Below are 18527 nucleotides of genomic sequence, written 5' to 3'. Positions count from 1 at the left end.
AGAACACTGGAGTGGGTTGCCATACCCTCCTCCAGGGGATCTTCCCGACCCAGGGATTGAACCCCTGTCTCTTGCATTGCAGGTGGATGGATTCTTTACCATCTGAGCCACCAGGGGCATTGAGGGGGATAAAGCTGTAGCTGATGATGAGCGAGTACTACTCTCATGGAACTTGCTAGCTCGGGGCAGGGGAGATAGGCATTAAAAGGCAAATCAATATACTATGGTTCAATGTGGAATTGAAAAGTGCTATGAAGAAACATAAAGTAGGATAAGGAATGAGAGAGAACTATTTTCGATGGGGTGGTCCAGAAAGCCCCTTTGAATAAGTAACATCTGAGCAGAAATCTGAAGGGAGTGAGAGAGTAAACCATGCAGATATTTGGAGGTTGGGAGGAGACCAGCAAGTGCAAAGGCTCTGAGACAGGAGCGTTCTTCATCTGTTTGAGAAAAGGAGTCCCATGTGGCTGGGAGACAGTGAGCAAGGGAGGGATTGAGAGACAAGGTGGGAGAGGCCAGTAGGGGTCAGAGACTGTGAGACTTTGTAGGACATGATGAATTTTTGGAAAGGGAGAGCCTTTGGCATCTTATATAAGAGCATAATCTTCTGTTCCCAAAGGCTGATACTAGCTGCTGCGTTGAAAAGATTGAAATCTGGGAGACCAGTTAAGAGGCTATTGCTTGGACAACATTTGTAGTGGAGAAAGTGGGGAATAAACATCAGATTCCAGGTACATTTTGAAGGCAGAGTTGATAGACTTTCCTGAACTGTTGGATATGAGGTGAGGGAGGAGAAAATAAAGTCGTAAGCTTTCGGCTTTAGCAGCTCAGTCAATCGTCGTGCCATTTAGTTTGCTGAGATGCGGGGTCCCTGGTGAAGAAATAGATGAGTTGGGGGGAAAGCACAAGTTTGGTTTTATGTATTTATTTATTATTCAGTATAATGGCTTTACAATGTTGTGTCAGTTTGTGCCCTACAACAACAGGAATCAGTAGAAACATACATGTATCCCCTCCCTCTTGAGCCTCCCTCCCACCCCTCTAGGTCATCACAGAGCATCTAGCTGAGCTCCCTGTGCTACAGCTGCTTCCCACCAGCTAGCTATTTTACACATAGCAGTGTGTATATTTCAATGCTGCTCTCCCAGTTCATTGCCCCCTGTGCCCCCCTCATGTCCACATATCTGTTCTCTATGTAACATGTTTGATTTTAGATATGTGAAGCTTGAGATGCTTTTTAGATGTCCAAGACACAGGCAGTTAGCCACTGAGTCTGGAGTCCAGGCTGGGGTTGCAGATGGCAATCTGAGCAGTCTCCAGGGCTATGTCAGATCTTGAGATTGGAATGGATCACTTATGGAGTAGGTGTGATAGTGAGGAGGTCTGAAGATCCAGCCCTGGGGCACTCCAATCCCAACAGAAGAAGGATTAAGGGAAAGGATGCAGCCCAACAGGGACTGAGAAGGAGTGGCCAGTGAGGTGGAAAAATAAGGAGAGCTCGTGGAGTCCTGGAAGAAAGATTTCCCAGAAAGTCCTGGAAGCCCTTGAAGAAAGATTTTCCAGAAAAGAGCAGAACAGTGGTCTTGGATGCTGCTGAGGCTTGGCAGAGTCACAGTGCCAAGGCAGTGGGGAAGAGGCAGGGAGTGGGGTGCATTAGACAGGAGCTAAACTGAGGCAGAGAAAGAACTAACCACTGGGATTCAACAACATGAAAGACACAGATGACCTTGATAAGATTAAGTGGAGCAGAGTACAGTGGGGTGAGGATAGAATAGGATAATTGCAGAGAAAGTCGTGTGTGTGTGTGTGTGTGTGTGTGTGTGTGTGTGTGTGTGTGTATGTGTGTGTGTTTAGTTGTGAAAAAGTGGAATATTTGTATCTTGGTGGAATAGTTTGCCAGAAAGGGAAAATTATCAATGATGCAGGCATGAAAGGGGGTCAATTGCAGAAACAAAGAGCACATGATCCGGTGGACAAGGGCAGCAGCAGGCCTCAGGTAGCAGCAAGCACAATTCTTCCTTTGTATCCAGAGTGAGGGCAGAGCTTGGAAAGGGCTCCGAGGCAGGTAGATTGAAAGATCTGGTGTTTGGAGGGTGTGGAGAGTCAGGAGGCATTTGGAAAGTAGAACAAGGAATGAAAGCTGCAACCTCAGGATGGAAGGCGGCTCCCAGCAAGACCATCTCTTATCAACAACCTCTCCCAACACCCCGCCTGCGCCCGGCCTGGCGCCAGGCAGAGGGGCTCTCTGATGAGTCACTGGGTGCCTCTGCCGGGGAGATGCTGAGGAGTTCACAGCCTAAGAAGGGAGACAGACCTGTAAACCGACAACTTCAATACAATGTGCTAATAATAAAGACCCATTCAAAGTGTTTTGAGAACAAAGAGGGAGGGAGTAACTCTGCCTGGAGGGGTCAGAGAAGGCTTCTCAGAGGTGAAATTTAAATGAGGCTGCAAGGAGGACTGGAATATTATCAGGCTGGCTGAGGGGAGGAAGGTCATTCAAGGTGGAAGGAACATCATGTGAAATCTGCTTTCACAGGATGGGCAAGATCCTTCTACTGCTTCTCTCCCTGCTCCACCTGTCTGTCTCTTTTCTTCCTACCGCTCCCTCCCCGCCGCCCCCCCACCCAACCCCTCACCCCAAGCTGTTGTCTCTCAGGCTTTCTTGGTTCAAGAGGAAATTTTTCTTTTTTGGAAAGTTTAATAAACTTCCGTTCAGCCTGTACTGAGTCATGACAAAGGTGTGTTTCACACTTAAACAAACGTCTCAGATGTTATTTTTTGTACTTGAAGAACAAGCTATTTTTAAAGAAATCCAAACTCACTGGGATTCAGCAAGGACGATTTCTGTGACCTCTTTTTAAGAAGTGAGCCTTTGAAAGGAGCATAGTGACCAGCGGTGGCAGCATAAGAGGACCTCCTGGCAGTTCTTTCCTTTAAATGTTTCAGTGAGCTTCACCTTACTAAGGCTTGCATTTTATCTTGGCTATCTGGTCTTCTGGAAAACTTTCAGGGAGTATGCAATAATTATCCAGTAACAGAATGAGCGGAGATGAGGCCTCCACTCTTAGAGGTAGACCAAGATAATAGTGGGGAGAAGGGGAGGATGGAGAGAATAGGCTGGATTTGAGAGAAATTTATTTTTATTTTTTTGCCAAACGCTGCAGCATGTGGGATCTTAGTTCTCTTCCCTCCAACCCCGCCCCCCACCCAAGGATCAAACCCACAGCCATTGCAGTCTTAACCCCTGGACTACCAGGGAAGTCCCTTGAGAGAAGTTTAAACAGAGGCAAGGCCATTTCCCACAGTGGCGCTGTACTAATCTCGTATGGGTGGCCTGTCTTTGCCATCAGTTCTTCCCTCCTGAGCATATGTAACACTCCTCGATGGAGTCTGTATCTCCACCCACTTGGGTCTGGTCGGGCCTGTGACTACCGTGATCCACTGAACCCAGGGACGATGACGCTGGGCCAGTTGTAGGACTAGCTTTAAGAGCTACTGTTGTGAGAATCTTAAGACGTACAAAGAGGCTGCATATAAGTAGTCCAGTTCACATTGCAGTTGAGCTCCCCAGCTAAGAGCATGAGTGAACCATCTTGGATGTTCAGCCCCACAGACCACTTCAGCTGAGTTCAGCCCCAACTGACCTCTGACTGCAACTTCATAAGGGACCCCAAGTGAGAAGCACTCAGTGAAGCCCAGCCAACCTATCAGACCATGAGAGATAATAATTACTCTGTTTTATTCCAAGATAGACATTTTAAAACAACAATGCTAGTATCATTCCTAACAAATAAGATTATTGAGAGAAATTCAAGATCTCTTTGTTACTGCTTTTTCCCCTTTATGCTTAGAATATATCTCATTGAAGATGTATGGTCAAAAAGTACTTTCTTTTAAGGTCAATTGGGGTAATTTTTTTTTTTTCCTGTGGGCATGTTATCAACCTCATATAAAGTTATGTTCATGTTTTGACTTGTTTTTCATATTAGGGATTATTTAAAAATTTATATGACTTAATGATTTAAATATTTACATAAATTATTTATGGGATTTCAAAGTCAAAGCTATTTAACAAGGCTCATTTAGAGAAGCCTCACTTCCAATATTTTTCCTTCTACTCTGTTCTCTTTCTCCCCCATAGAACTCCTTTTAAAGCTTGGTTTCTCAACCTTGGCACCACTATTTTGGGCTGGATTATCCTTTGTTATGGGGGGAAAGAGAGCTATTCTGTGTATTGTAAGATATTTAGCATCATCCTTGGATCCTCCCCACTAGATGCCAGTTGTTATAAAAACCAAAAAAAAAAAAAGCCTCCAGACATTGCTGAATGTTCTAGAAGAGGGGTTGAGGGGATGAGGAAGGAATTACACCTAGTTAAGAGTCACTGTTGTAAGGAAAATGATTTCTTGCTGGCTTGAATATTTGACCCCTAGTCTAAAATATCTGCATTTTATGTTAAACCCATCATTTTAGGCAACCCCTTTGGACCAACATGAGCACTAAATTTAGGGCATCAGGAATCACTCATAAGATGGCTGTCCCAGTCATTCAAAATATGCTTATATTATTATTATTTGTAGGTTATAAGATACATAATTTAGAAACTTCTCTTAGAACTTTTGGACCCTAAAAGTGTGTGCACCCAGAGATCCAGACACTGCAGTGCTTTCCCTAGTTTGCAAAGTACCGGGGTTGGATGATTTCTTAGGGCATTCCTGATGTCTGAAAGTAATCTTATCCTAAAAGTCAAGAAACTTGCTTTTCAAACTGGAGTGGACAGCACAGTGATTGAAAACACCAAGTTGAATCCCAGGTCTTTAACTTGTCAGCTCTGTGCCTTAGTACAAGTTACATACCTTCCTGGAGCCTTAAATTAAAATGAAAATTAAAATCCTACTTTATAGGATTGTTATGAGGATTAAAGACATGATGTGGAGTTCCTTGGCTGTCCCATGGTTGAAGACTCCACATTTTCATTAAAAGGGGTGTGGGTTTGAATCCCTAGTTAGGGAACTATGATCCTGAGTGCCAAAAAAAAAAAAAAGACAATGCATGTTAAGTGCATAATGTACTGCCTAGAATATAATAAGTGCTTAATAAATGTTGGCTGTTAGTGTAATTACCGTCAGGGCTAGGTGGTGGTGTGCCAGGGACTATTCAGAGCCACTTGATAGATGAGGAGTATCTTCTAGAGTGAATTTCTTCTTGAAGAGTTGGAAAAATGGGTTTAAATTTTTTTTTAACTCTTTATTTACTTTCATTTTTGGTCCCACTGGGTCTTCACTGTTTGCACAGGCTTTCTCTAATTGCTGCAAAATGGGGGCTGCTTTCTAGTTGCAGCGCACGGGCTTCTCATTTCGGTGGCTTCTCTTGTTTCGGAGCACAGGCTCTAGGTGCATGGGTTTCAGTAGTCTCAGCATTTGGGCTCAGTAGTTGTGGTGCACAGGCTTAGTTGCTCCACGGCGTGTGGAATCTTCCCGGACCAGGGATCAAACCCACGTTCCCAGCGTTGGCAGATTCCTATCCACTGTGCCACCAGGGAAGTCCCAGGCTTTGAATTTTTCTCCTAAAGGGAAGTAATTTAAAACATTATTTTCATGTTAAACATGGGAATAAAAGGTGAGATGTGTATGAATTTAAAAGATAAAAGGTGAGACTTCAAAGAAATGTTATGCTTGAGGTGGACGAATTTGGGCTTTATCCTCAGACCTCCTGTGAGAGAACTTTGGTGGAAAGTGTCAGCAGTAGATCTGTGCTGTTTTGCATCTTTAACTGATAGAAGTATCAGGGATATTAGAAGTCCTTCTGGAAAGTGGGGGCTTTCTGACCTGGAATTCCTGGTATTTTCTTGTCTTTTTTGAGGTTTGTTAGGGCTGGGAAAGTCTGCTGGGCATACATTCAATAAATATTTAAGTGCCTACTCTATGCCAGGCACTATTCTAAGGCATACAAAGAGAACAAATCAAAGAAATATTCTGCCCACGTGAAACCTTCAGTCTACTGGTCATTCAATATCAATAACTATCATAGCCTCAATGAGAGAACTGAAATGGGGAACAGGAAGGGCAATAGGTTCAGGGTTTCGGGGAAGAGATCCAGCACTTATGAACAGTTTCATAGCTTGTATGAGTCCAAATAGATATCCTGAATAGGCTGTTGAATGAGAGTCTAGAGCCATAGTTCTCACCTGGAGCTTTTATTTTTAATCTTTTTTTTTTTTATTAAGTTGATATGTTGCATTTTCATTTTTCTTCAGTTCAAGAAATTTTAATTTTTTTTGGCCTCGTGGCATGTGGGGTCTGAGTTCCCTGACCAGGGATTGAACCTGGGCCCCCTGCAGTGGAAGCGTGGAGTACTAACCATTGGAACGCCAGAGAATTTACTCACTTGGAGCTTTTAGACATTTGTGATGGAGTTTTGGTAGTCATAATGGCATTTATCACAGGGAAGTGAAGAATGCTAGATATCCTGCAATGTATGGACAATTAGGCATCATGATTTTTTGAATGTCACACTGGGCATTTACATAGGTGAAAGTCCTGTGTACAATTATCTAAGCCTAATGACTAACTCCCTTTTTTCAAACAAAGACAAAGTACATTCTAGCATGATTTTAATATTCCAGGGAGGCAAATACTATGCAAAGTGAATGAAGATTACACCTTTTTGTGTTCAGACTCTACCAAGGGTTATTCACCATTTTAGAAAATCATGTCAGCAACCACAATTTTGCTGTGATGTTCAAGTCTCCTCCAGTTGGCATCTGAAGCTGTTGGTTTTGGGTCAATGGTTCTCAAACAGCAAGGTGCATGTGATCACCTGGGGATCTTGTTTCTTTTCTTCTTTTTCTTTAAAGAATAGAAGAGACTGTTTGGAAAACAGTGGAAAGAATCCAGGAGAGAAGAAGAGGCTGACCACGACAGAGGCCCATTAAGGGGTGAAGTTCCTTAGAGGGTAGGTAAGGAGGGCATCCAGGCACAGGGGAAGGACCTGGTCTTGGTGAGAAGAGCTAGTTTTTGTACAAAGAGGGGAGGATGAGAGAATGGCTGGAGCTACATGTAGATTTAGAAAGATGATGGCACAAAGTTGAGGGATGTCCCATCCCCTAGGTCCCACCCGTCACTTAGGTCAGATTGGCCACCTTTATGTTTCCAGCTTCTTTCTACAGTGGCCTAGGGTTGGGGGAGGGGTGGGGAAACAATTGGAACACCAGACTGACTTGTACCTCTCAGGGCAAGTACTTTGGAAACCAGGAAATATACTGGAATAAGAGAAAACAGAAACAGACTCACAGACATAGAAAACAAACTTTTGGTTACCAAAGGGGAGGGGAGGGGGTGGTAAATTAGGAGTATGGGGTTAACAGATGCACACTGCCACATATAAAATAGATAAATAACAAGGGTTTACTATACAGCACAGGGATCTATATTTAATATCTTGTAATAAGTTATAGGAGATCCAACCAGACCATTCTGAAGGAGATCAGCCCTGGGATTTCTTTGGAAGGAATGATGCTAAAGCTGAAACTCCAGTACTTTGGCCACCTCATGCGAAGAGTTGACTCCTTGGAAAAGACTCTGATGCTGGGAGGGATTGGGGGCAGGAGGAGAAGGGGACGACAGAGGATGAGATGGCTGGATGGCATCACTGACTCGATGGACGTGAGTCTGAGTGAACTCTGGGAGTTGGTGATGGACAGGGAGGCCTGGAGTGCTGCGATTCATGGGGTCGCAGAGTCGGACACGACTGAGCGACTGATCTAATCTAATCTAATCTAGTAAATTATAGTGGGAAATAATTTTAAAAAGAATATGAACGTATATATAAATCACTTTTATGTATATATAAAACTAAATTTATATATATATATAAGACTAAGTCACATATATATATATATATATAAAACTAAATTGAAAAAGCAAGAGCGTTCCAGAAAAACATCTACTTCTGCTTTATTGACTTCACCAAAGCCTTTGACTGTGTGGATCACAACAAACTGTGGAAAATTCTGAAAGAGATGGGAATACCAGACCACCTTACCTGCCTCCTGAGAGAGCTGTATGCAGGTCAAGAAGCAACAGATAGAACTGGACATGGAACAACAGACTGGTTCAAAATTGGGAAAGGAATACGTCAAGGCTGTATATTGTCACCCTGCTTATTTAACTTACATGCAGAGTACACCATGGGAAATGCCACACTGAATGAATCACAAGCTAGAATCAAGATTGCCAGGATAAATATCAACAACCTCAGATAATGCAGATGATACCACTCTAATGGCAGAAAGCAAAAAGGAACTAAAGAGCCTTTAGTTGAAGATGAGGGTGAAAGAAGAGAGTGAAAAAGCTGGCTTAAAACTCAACATTAAAAAAACTAAGATCATGGCATCTGATCCCAACACTTCATGGCAAATAGATGGTGTAACAATGGAAACTGAGAGACTTTATTTTTTTGGGTTCCAAAATCACTGCAGATGGTGACTGCAGCCATGAAATTAAAAGATGCTTGCTCCTTGGAAGAAAAGCTATGAGCAACCTAGACAGCATATTAAAAAGCAGAGACATTACTTTGCCAACAAAGGTCCGTGTAGACAATGGTTTATCCAGTAGTCATGTATGGATGTGAGAGTTGGACCATAAAGAAAGCTGAGGGCTAAAGAATTGATGCTTTTGAACTGTGGTGTTAGAAGACTCTTGAGAGTCCCTTGGACTGCAAGGAGATCAAACCAGTTAATCCTAAAGGAAATCAGGCCTGAATATTCTTTGGAAGGACTGACGCTGAGGCTGAAACTCCAGTACTTTGGCCACCTGATGCTAAGAACTGACTCATTGGAAAAGACCCTGATGCTGGAAAGATTGAGGGCAGGAGGAGAAGGGGATACCAGAGGATGAGATGGTTGGATGGCATCACCAACTTGATGGACATGAGTTTGAGCAAGCTCCAGGAGTTGGTGATGGACAGGGAGGTCTGGTGTGCTGCTGTCCATGGGGTCTCAAAGAGTTGGGCATGACTGAGTGACTGAACTGAACTGAAATCACTTTACTGTACACCTAAAACTAACACAATATTGTAAATCAGTTATACTTAAGTTAAAAAAGATATTGGAGGGAATTCCTTGGCGGTCCAATGGTTAGGATTCCTTGCTTCCACTGCTAAGGCAGTTTGATCCCTGGTCAGGGAATTAAGATCCCACCATGCTGCCCCTTGTGCCCGCCCCCCCCCCCCCCCCAAAAAAGATACTGAAATAAGAGATACTATTGAATACTTAATGCTGTCCAGTCCTCCATTTAAGAACATTTTTACATTTTATCAAGTACCAAGCATCATACTTAGTGCTTGAGATATATTTCTCATTGGATCCTTACAACAACCATATTCTGTATGCAATATTATTATCTCACTTGATAGATAAGTAAGACCCAGGGAGACTGATTTTCCAAGGTCACACAGCTAGTATACCCTGAACCCAGATTTTTTCACTGCAGCTTGTCCCTCCTTCCCCTAGCAGACTCATGTTCTTCCTAAAAAGCCTAGCTTTAATGATCTCATCTCATGTGTTCCCTATCCCACCCAGGTAGAGAGATGACTCTGTCTTCTAGGTGCATATAGTCCAGGAAGGCAACAGACAGCAAAAAAAAAAAAAATACAGTCTAGTGCTATAAGAATTCATCATTTCATGAGGCTGTTGTGCCAAGTGGAGGGAGTTTAGAGAGTGCCTTGGAGGCAGCTAAGGAGTTCTGGGGTGAATACATTCTGAGATGGCTGATAAGAACGCCAAGGAGTTTTTTAGGAGGATAAATAAAGGTATGGTGGTTGGGGGTGGGGAGAGGGTGTTGAAAATGATTTGGGGCCTAGCACCTGGCTCAGGAGGCTCAGAAGTGCCATACTATGTCAACTACAGTTCTTAAGTTCAATGTGACTGGAGGGTCAAGTTGGCCTAAAGGAGGAGGGAAAGTAAAGGGGACTTAAACTTAAGGTCAGATCACTCAAGCTTTTTAAGTTGATTTAGAGTGTTTACACTTTATTCTGTGAATGAAGCAAAGTGTTAAAATGTTTGGGCCTAGTATGTTTAAAAGGTGGAAGGGCCCCCGATGGGGCTGCTGTGGGAGATCCCTGCTGTACCCCCAGCTCTCCAAGCCTTGGCACTGAGTGGTCAGGTCGTCTCCACTCTAGGCTTGAAATTCCTTTAGGGCAGGTAATTTCCTATCTCATTCACCTGCGCATCCCAGCCCCCTAGCACAGGACCTGTCATGCAGGAGGAACTCAGATAGAGGTCCGACATCGCTGGCAGAATGCTGGGTGCCAAGAAGGTGCCAGCTAGTGACTAAATAGCAAATCTTCCTTTCTTCCTCAGCAGTGCCGGGCCAGGGTTCAGCCAAAATCTGACCTAACTCTAAGGAGGTCAGAGAAGCCCTGGCCCCCAGCTCAGTCCCAGGGAGGTCCCTGAGGGGTGGGAGGAGAGGAGGTTGTTGACTAAAATGCAACTTCTGCTCAGTACCTGCAACGTGCTAGAAGAATTTGCACCTACAGTCTTTTCACCTATTGTCTCTCTCTTTTTTTTTTCTCTTCCATCCCTCCAACGGCTCCTAAATCAGAATTACTGTCCCAGTTTCCCGGACCAGGAAACTGAGGATCAGAGTGGTTCTGTAATTTGGTCAAGGTCACACAGCTGGTTGGTGCTGGCGGGGTGGAGGCTGTGTTTCAACCTTTTAACTAGTCAAAGCTCATTAACTTCCCCCTCCTCCACCTGGGGAGGCGTTACGGCACCTACTCCATTTGCGTAGCCGCTGGGGTCGGGGGTACAGAGCTCTGGGGCGCGGGGCGGGAGAGGCCGGCTCGCCCTAGTGGCGACCGGGAGCCGCTCCCAGATTCGGACGTTACGAAGTTTCCGTGGATTTCGCTCGCCTCCCTTCCGCAGCTCGTCCCCGCTCCGCAGCACTTACGCCGCTAGCGCAGCAGGGCTCAGGTGCTGCCGCAGGCGGGGGCCTGCCTCCGGGAGGGAGGCAGCGACGCAGTTTACGTAAGCGTCTCCTCGCAGGTGCATGCGGCCGCCACAGTGTGTGCTCCTTGCGCGCTCCCAGGTGCGCAGTTGGCGCAGGCGGCGGCGCGGCACGGCGGCGGCGGGCGCTGGCCGGCGCTCTCAGGTGCGGCAGAGCGCGCGTGGAGGGGGCGCGCGACGAGTGAGGGGGCGGGCTTTCCGTTCCCCGGCAGCCGTGGGGCCCGCCCCCTGGCCCGGCCAATGGGCGCGCTCGGCAGCGTCACGTGCTCGCCGCCGCCGCCGCCGCCGAAGCGGAGACCGGAGCCGCGAGCGCCACCAGGGCAGCAGCCGCCGCAGCCGCCGCCGCTGGGCTGAGGAGCCGGAGACGCAGGCTGACGAGGTGGCGGCGGCGGCGGAGCGGGAGCAGGGACCGGGCGCGGGCAGAGCGCGGCGGTGCGGGTAGGCTGCGGCGGAGGGGCAGGCGCCTGCGCGGCGGGCTGTCCCGGGCGGGCGGCGGTTGAGGCGGCGGTTGAGGCGGTTGGCGGTGCCGGCCCGGGCCCCGCATTGTTTGTTGTGCGTCCTTAGCAGCGGCGGCGGCGGTGGCGGCAGCGGCGGCCGGGGCGGAGAGCAGGGAGCAATCCCGGCCCCCGTGGCTCCGGCATTGTGGCCGCCGCCGCCGCCGCCGCAGTTGCGGTGCCCTGGCTGCTTCGGGCAAGGGCAGCGGGCAGTCTTCCTCACCTTCGTGGAGGGTGGGGGGGGGGGGGGCAGGGTCCCGGCCCCGAGCGGGGAGAGGGCGTGGGCTGTGTGAGGAGACCCGGCGCTGGGGGCTCTGGGTAGGATGGAGGGTGAAGGGCTCTGGGCAGGTGTTGGAGGACGTTGGGGGCAGGGGCTGGGGGAGAGGCTGCGGGGGGCGGCTGGAGGGTGTGGGCAGATTTGGGTGAGAAGGAAGGGTAGAGGGATCTGGCCCACTGGAGGGTGAGGCCCTTCGGGCAGGTTCAGGAGATCCATGGGGGCCGGAGCGAGTGGGGGCAGCCTGTGGGGGTTCGGGAGGGTGTGAAGGAGGCTTAGGGAGGACAGGGGGCGAGTGTGATGGGATTGGAAGGAATCGAGGGAGGCATGGAAGAGGCGGATGTCCCGGCCGGGGCTGCGTGTGAGGGGCAACGAGTGGGGCCAGATAGCAGGAAGACCGTGGACAAAAATGTGAAGGGAAATGTGGAAGAAGGTGTCCGGCTCGGGGCAGTGTGGCAGGGTGAGCGTGGAAAGAGGTTGTGGGGGTGGGTGGAAGGAGGGTCTCTGGAGTGATGGGGAGGGAAATGGAGAGTGTTCAGGCAGGAGGAACGGAAGGGTAGGCCCAGAGGCTTCAGGAGACCCGGTGAGCGGTGTGAGGACAGGGTCTGTCCAGGAAAGAGGCAGGAGGGTCTGAGGCTGGAGAGATGGGCCCTGCCAGGGAAGAGCATGTGAGAGGAGAAGCAGGTATCTGATCTGGTGAGGCGCTCAGGGGAGAAGAGTAGAGGGCGGGCGATTGGAGCAGGGCCTAAGTTTGAGGGGTTTGGGAGAGAAGTCCTGACGGTAGTGAAGGGTGGTGGGGACGAGAGGAAGTACTGGGGCATTTAGTAGAGATCAGAGTGAGTGAAACGGAGGGTGTTCTCGAGGAAGTATGAATGAAGGTGGGGAGTATCAAGAGGGGGGACTTAAGGGTTGGGGAGACTTGGGAGGGGACCAGTGGAGTGCAGTGTGGAGGGCCAGAGGTGTGTGTGGGGGGAGGGAAATGTTCTTGGAGTGGCAGGTGAGGTGTGAGGACAGATGGAAGTGTTTCTAGGGCAGGACCTGTGGAGGGAAGTTGGGGAGAAGGAAAGAGGGGGGGTGGGTGGTGCGTGCTGAGGGGAGATGAGTAGAGGGGTGCAGTAGGGGTAGGTTCAAAGAAGTGTACAGGTCTGTGTACAGTGTGGGAGGGAGAGAAGCATGGGTTTGGGGGCTATGGTAGAAGTGGGTAGGAGGGAACAAAGGGAGTGAAAGGGGGAAGATAGGATATTTTTGGGTAGAGGATGCTGAAAAATGCCTAGTGCCAGCAGTAGTGGGGTAAGGAAAGGGTAAGGTGGGTATGTATGTAGACATGTCTGTGACTAGAATGTGGTAGGTTGGGTTTGGGTTTGGGGTGGTGGTGGGGGAAGTGGGATGCCCAGGTTTAGAGCAGGAAATGACTATTCAGGCTGGAGAGAATTAGGAAAACTGTTGCTTGAAAGAGTGTGGAAGGAGTGGGTGCTGAAGTGTGAGGAAAGCCTGGAAAACTTTGGGTCTTGAGAGACTAAAGGAGCCACCATGTTTTGGGTCAGTGAAAGTATGTGGAAGGGCAGAGTGTAGAATTTGGGGGAAAAAAAACCCTAAAAGGAGAGGATTAAATTATTGCCTTAGAGGAACTGGAGAGTGTGTGAGGGTGTGTGTGGATTCTGGAATGATGTTATGGAAAATGGAGGACATTAAGCCCTTTACCATATATGAAAGTTCATGCTTCTAGGATCAGAGAGATCAGGAAGCCTTGATTTTAGTTCCAGAACCCAGTGAATGGGGATGGGATAAGGGAGAGCTGAGCACACACTCCCTGGTTGGAGGAGCTGTGGGTGGAGTCATTCTGGCACATTGGCCTGATGAGTGGGCAAATAGAGGAGCCATGCAGGGTCAAGAGGAGCGCACCTGGAGTGAATAGAAGCAGAACTACAGCAGGTTCAGGGCAGGTTTCTTTGTGAAGATTCTGCAAGAGGGCAGGGCCCAGCGTGTTTGAGGGCTGTGCATCAGAGGGAGGAAAGGATACCTTGGTGCGGTGTATCAGATACCTTGGTGCTTTCTGGGTAATAGGGCAGTTTTCAGGCATCTGGGTGATGTAATATCTCAGTCCCATGCTAGAGGCAGACAGAGGTAATGTATTAAATACATCCAGCTTCTAAAAGTGGCAGGAATGGAGCTTTGACTCTTTCAAGGTGGAGATAACAGATCCTCGGTTGTCTCCCGAATAGTTCAAGTAAAATTTATTAATAGAGGCTTTTGGATTTTCTGTTATTTTAATTTGAGTTGGGGAGTGCAGTGTTAGCTTTATTGTGGAAAGACTTTGGGGGTTATGTGTTATGAAGTAACCTTTAGGTGTTTGAACACAGACTTTTCAGCAGGTCTCGTTCAGTGTTCTGTGGCTTGTGTTAGATTCTTTGGGATTTGGAAGGATTAAGGAAACTGCTTTGAGACTGCCTCAGTAAGCAGTGTTTTCTAGAATCTTGGAAAGCGATTTCCTTTTTGACAGTTGAAGGTTCAGTCTTGTCAGATTTTGCAAAAAAAAAAAAAAATTATTTGATCATGTTGCAGATGTAACTTCAATTATTGCTTTCTGGGCTTCGGGTAGTGTTTAATGTGGTACCTAGTATGATCTCACATGAAAGGTCCTCTTTGGTACCTTGGGAAGCTTTCTGGGTTGATTAGTTTTCTTCTTTTGTCCATTTAGGAAGTATCTAAATTGTTAGTTTGAATAATGCAGCCATTGTGAGTTCAAATAAGTTTGAGTGGAAGTGGGAATCTTGCCTAAACATAATGAGGCTGAACAGAACACCACATTTTAAGTAATCTCTATCTGTAAGTATAAATATTTTAAAAATAAACTGGAAACCAGTCATTTTTAAAATCCAAATTTGAAGTGTATCATGAAAGCAGAAAAATAATGCTCTAAAGGCATTGCTATAAGATTTTATTTTTGGAGGGCAAAGTTTTTAAAAATATAAATGCCTTTTTTTGAAACTCTTAGCAGTGTTTTGAGATTTGATACATGTATTTAATGTAATTATAATGAACATGTTTGACCCCTTTGGCTTCCTGGCAGAGAATTTGAGCAGTAGGATATAAGATGAATAGAGTGACCTTTGAAATTTCTTTCCCATTTGACTGTTGTTTTCTCTCTGTATTTTTTAAGTCCATTGTGTTGGTTCATTTAATTGATTTGGAGCAAGCAGTACTTTCTTGTTCAAAATACTCAATTCTGGTTTAGTGTTCTGTTTATATGTATTGTTCCGTGAAGTTCTAAGGTTTGGGATAATTTGTAGGCACTTTAAAATATTATCCTAAGTTTATGAACCAAGGCAAGCAGGTTGTTTAGACTTTGTAGGCTAAATAATTGGGTCTGGTTTTATTTTCACTTGTGACTTGCTGGACAAGATACTTAATCCCTTTGTGCTTGTTTCTCCTCCAGAAACCTGACTCTTTATCTACCTCCCAGGAGAATTGAGATGGTTTATATAAAACAAGTTTAAACCTTTCAGGAAGGTTAGCACTATGTAAGTAGGGGTAATAGCTATTATTTCTTTGACTCTTTATTTCGTGTTAGCCTGGTCAAGTAATAATTTGGCATTAGGTGGGTTAATTTGTAGTGAGAAACTTGGATAGAGATGAAACTTCTGTGAATATTAGAGATATCTGCAAATTGAAGTTTGTTCATCCTTTGCTCTACTGTCTACTAATTTTTCCTGGCTCATTTGTGCAGCTAAGTATTGGTGCTGATTTGAATTCTTGAGTCTGAGCAGAAACTTGTGAGAGACATTCTGAGTTCTAAGTATGAATTTCCAGGGACAGGATGTTTTTTATGTCTCAGAGAATTCGATTTCTAAATCAGAAATAATACATGTAATACATTTCCCTATGGTTTTTTGTAGAAAATTGATTAATTTGGGGTGATTTGAACAGGAAAATGGAGCTATTGCTTCTAGTGGCATTAAGCCTCCTTTTTCAGATTTATTGCATACTTTTTCCTTTTTAAATTTTTAGTTAGCAAATAATTACCGAATCTATTTGACATTTATGCTCTGTTTGTGAGGGAATAATTTTTAAATGCTTCTTAAATGTTTTATTTGGTTTATTAGTTGTAAAAAACCTCCAGATTTTGGTCCTGATTGACATTGCAAAAATGTAAATATTAAGTTGCTTTATTAGGCATTAATTTGCTTGAGCTTGGTAATATGTGAAGCCCTGACAATAGTCTTTCTATGCTAACTGATCTATTCTTAGTAGTTTACAACCTTTTATAACATTTTGGACACCGTTACCCATCTTACTGCTCTTCTGTTTGTTTTGCATGGATCCTTTTATTGGAAAATTGCTTGTTTTTAAAAATTTATTCAGCTGTAGAAAAACTGTTTCTGACAGGTAATTATGAGAGGCTTCATAATTCAGTCTAATTTTAGAAAACTGTTTATTGAGAGATGTATGTTAAACTTATATGTCAGTTAAAATAGAAAGGAATAAAATACTGAGACCAGATTAGTGGTGAGCTGAATACTTAAATGGTTTGAGCCTGAAAGATTTGCAATTCTTTAACTTTTAGGTCATACATTAAATAAAAAGGTGACCAAAGGACCTGATTTGTCACTTTCATGCTTTTTATTTCTTGAGGGTCCTTTAAGTGTATCATTTTTTAAAAAGTTTATTTATTTTTTATATAAATTTATTTTAATTGGAGGCTGATTACTTTACAATATTGTATTGATTTTGCTGTACATCAACATGAATCCTCCACGGGTGTACACATGTTCCCCATCCTGAATCCCCCTCCCACCTCCCTCCCCATACCATCCCTCTGGGTCATCCCAGTGCACCAGCCCAGAGCATCCTGTATCATGCATCAAACCTGGACTGGTGATTCGTTTCAAAATGATATTATACATGTTTCAATGCCATTCTCCCAAATCATCCCACTCTCGCCCTCTCCCACAGAGTCCAAAAGACTGTTCTATACATCTGTGTCTCTTTTGCTGTCTCACATAAAGGGTTATCATTACCATCTTTCTAAATTCAATATATATGCATTAGTATATTGTATTGGTGTTATAAGTTTATTTTTAATTGGAGGAAAGTTGCTTTACAGTGTTGTATTGGTTTTCTGCCTTATAAATGTATCATTTTTGAGAATTACGATGTCTATCTCAACAATATGTGTGTTGCAGAGTGAATGAAGCAGCTTTAAATTTTAGTTATTTGGTATTCAAATTCTCTTAACTTCTGACATAACTAACAGTATGTAGAACATCGGCTTTCTTTAGTTAACTTTAGCACAACTCGAAAGGGTACAGTTGATTATATCAGTAATAAAATCACAGTTTTGCATTGTGTGACTTCATGGTTCATTTCCATTTGAAAAGTGAGAATTCTGTAGCAGGTTGTGTGATAAATTCTAAGGTCTAAATTTCTGGGTCATGGATAAGATGGAGTTTCTTCCTCCACCTGCAGATTTTCTTGTTCTTTGCAGTTTTCCAGGTGCTGGGAAACACAATATCCAGTTGGTTAGATCAGCATTTTGTTTATGAATTGAATTTAACAGTTAATACTATGGACATAAAGCAGAAAGTAATTGTCCTAAAGACTGTCTAGATTTATTTTAATTTTTTGTGTTGCTTGCCTGTTTTGTCCATTTAAGTCAGCAAGCACGTGCTGACTTTTGGCTTAAAGGCATGTTTTGTGCCAGACCTGAGATTTCTTAGTAGGGCTCAATAATATTATTTTCAGTAAAGAACAGATCCTTTCCTAGATAGACTGGTCCTAAACATGGGAATGAAGTCTATAACTGTGGTTACCTATGTTCAGTCAGCCTGCCTGAAAATCAGTATATTTTAAGACAGCTGGGTAGTGGTGACCTGATGAAGTGTTTTGTTTCTGAAAGTTAAGATGAAGGCAGTTCATTCTTAAGATGTTTATAATTCCAGATAAATCTCAAACATTGCATCTAATTATGCAGTGATTAGGCTTCTAGAGCTTAGGCAATCTACATTTTAATCTAATGGAACCATGGGATACTGGGTAGCTCTTAACCCTGGACAGCTCAGGTTTAGTTAGTGAAGCTATTGAACTGGAGGGGAAAGGTGTTGTAGTTTGGTAGTGTAGGTTAGCAGCTAGACAAAATAAGCATTTGGCACCGTAGGTATGCATATTTTTGGTTGTTTTTGATGTAAGCTGTAAATAAGCTTATAATGCCAAAGTTTGCATGGAAGAACAGATACCCATACTAGTGATGAGGCTTTTTAAAAGATAGTATCTTAAAAAATGAGTATTAACCATGATGCTTTCTGATAAGCCAGCTTTGGGGTAAATGTGGAGTTACACAAAACAGGCTTTTGAAATTGGTCAGCATTATTGTTTAGTAGTGTCGTTTATTTTTAGAGCTCAGGGTTCACATACCTGGACTTTGGTCCCTGTGATAGCTGTGTAAGTGAACAGCAGAGTATTACGTTTAAAGAAATGGAGGAACCAAGAGTTGACCCTAGAGCAGAGATAGACTTTCAGAGCACTCCTTATGAAGCTGTATATCAAATTCCTGATAGTCCCCACATTTTGCAAGGAAGGTTGATGGCTGAGCAAATTTGAAACCTGCCTCTTTTAGTGTCTTTTTAAGGTCTACTTGGAGTAATGCTTGTCCGTCTTAGGAAGCGTAGGGTCCTAGGATGATGCAGTAGCAGTGAATCTGAGGGAAAAGGCTAGACTTGGGTGGACTCTTTTTACAGGTGGGCACAGAGATGAC

General features: G+C 44.7%; 1 protein-coding gene across 6 annotated transcripts in view; it reads left to right on the top strand.

The window, feature by feature from the left end:
* Positions 1-11287: 11287 nt before the first annotated feature.
* STRBP (spermatid perinuclear RNA binding protein) overlaps positions 11288-18527 on the top strand; it is a 172545-nt gene continuing 165305 nt past the window's right edge. For 5 of the 6 annotated variants that reach the window (XR_002181815.2, XM_019970785.2, XM_019970789.2 and 2 more), the window contains exon 1: positions 11288-11446. The gene's annotated coding sequence lies outside the window, so the exon portion shown is untranslated. Of the gene's footprint in view, positions 11447-15212; positions 15298-18527 lie in introns of all 6 variants that reach the window. The other variant, XM_070798122.1, reaches the window with a different exon arrangement.

The sequence above is a fragment of the Bos indicus genome, chromosome 11 (genome assembly GCF_029378745.1).
Source record: "Bos indicus isolate NIAB-ARS_2022 breed Sahiwal x Tharparkar chromosome 11, NIAB-ARS_B.indTharparkar_mat_pri_1.0, whole genome shotgun sequence".
NCBI classification, from domain to species: domain Eukaryota; kingdom Metazoa; phylum Chordata; class Mammalia; order Artiodactyla; family Bovidae; genus Bos; species Bos indicus.
The sequence above is the reverse complement of the archived record's forward strand: the minus strand, read 5'-3'. Positions and strand labels throughout refer to the sequence as shown.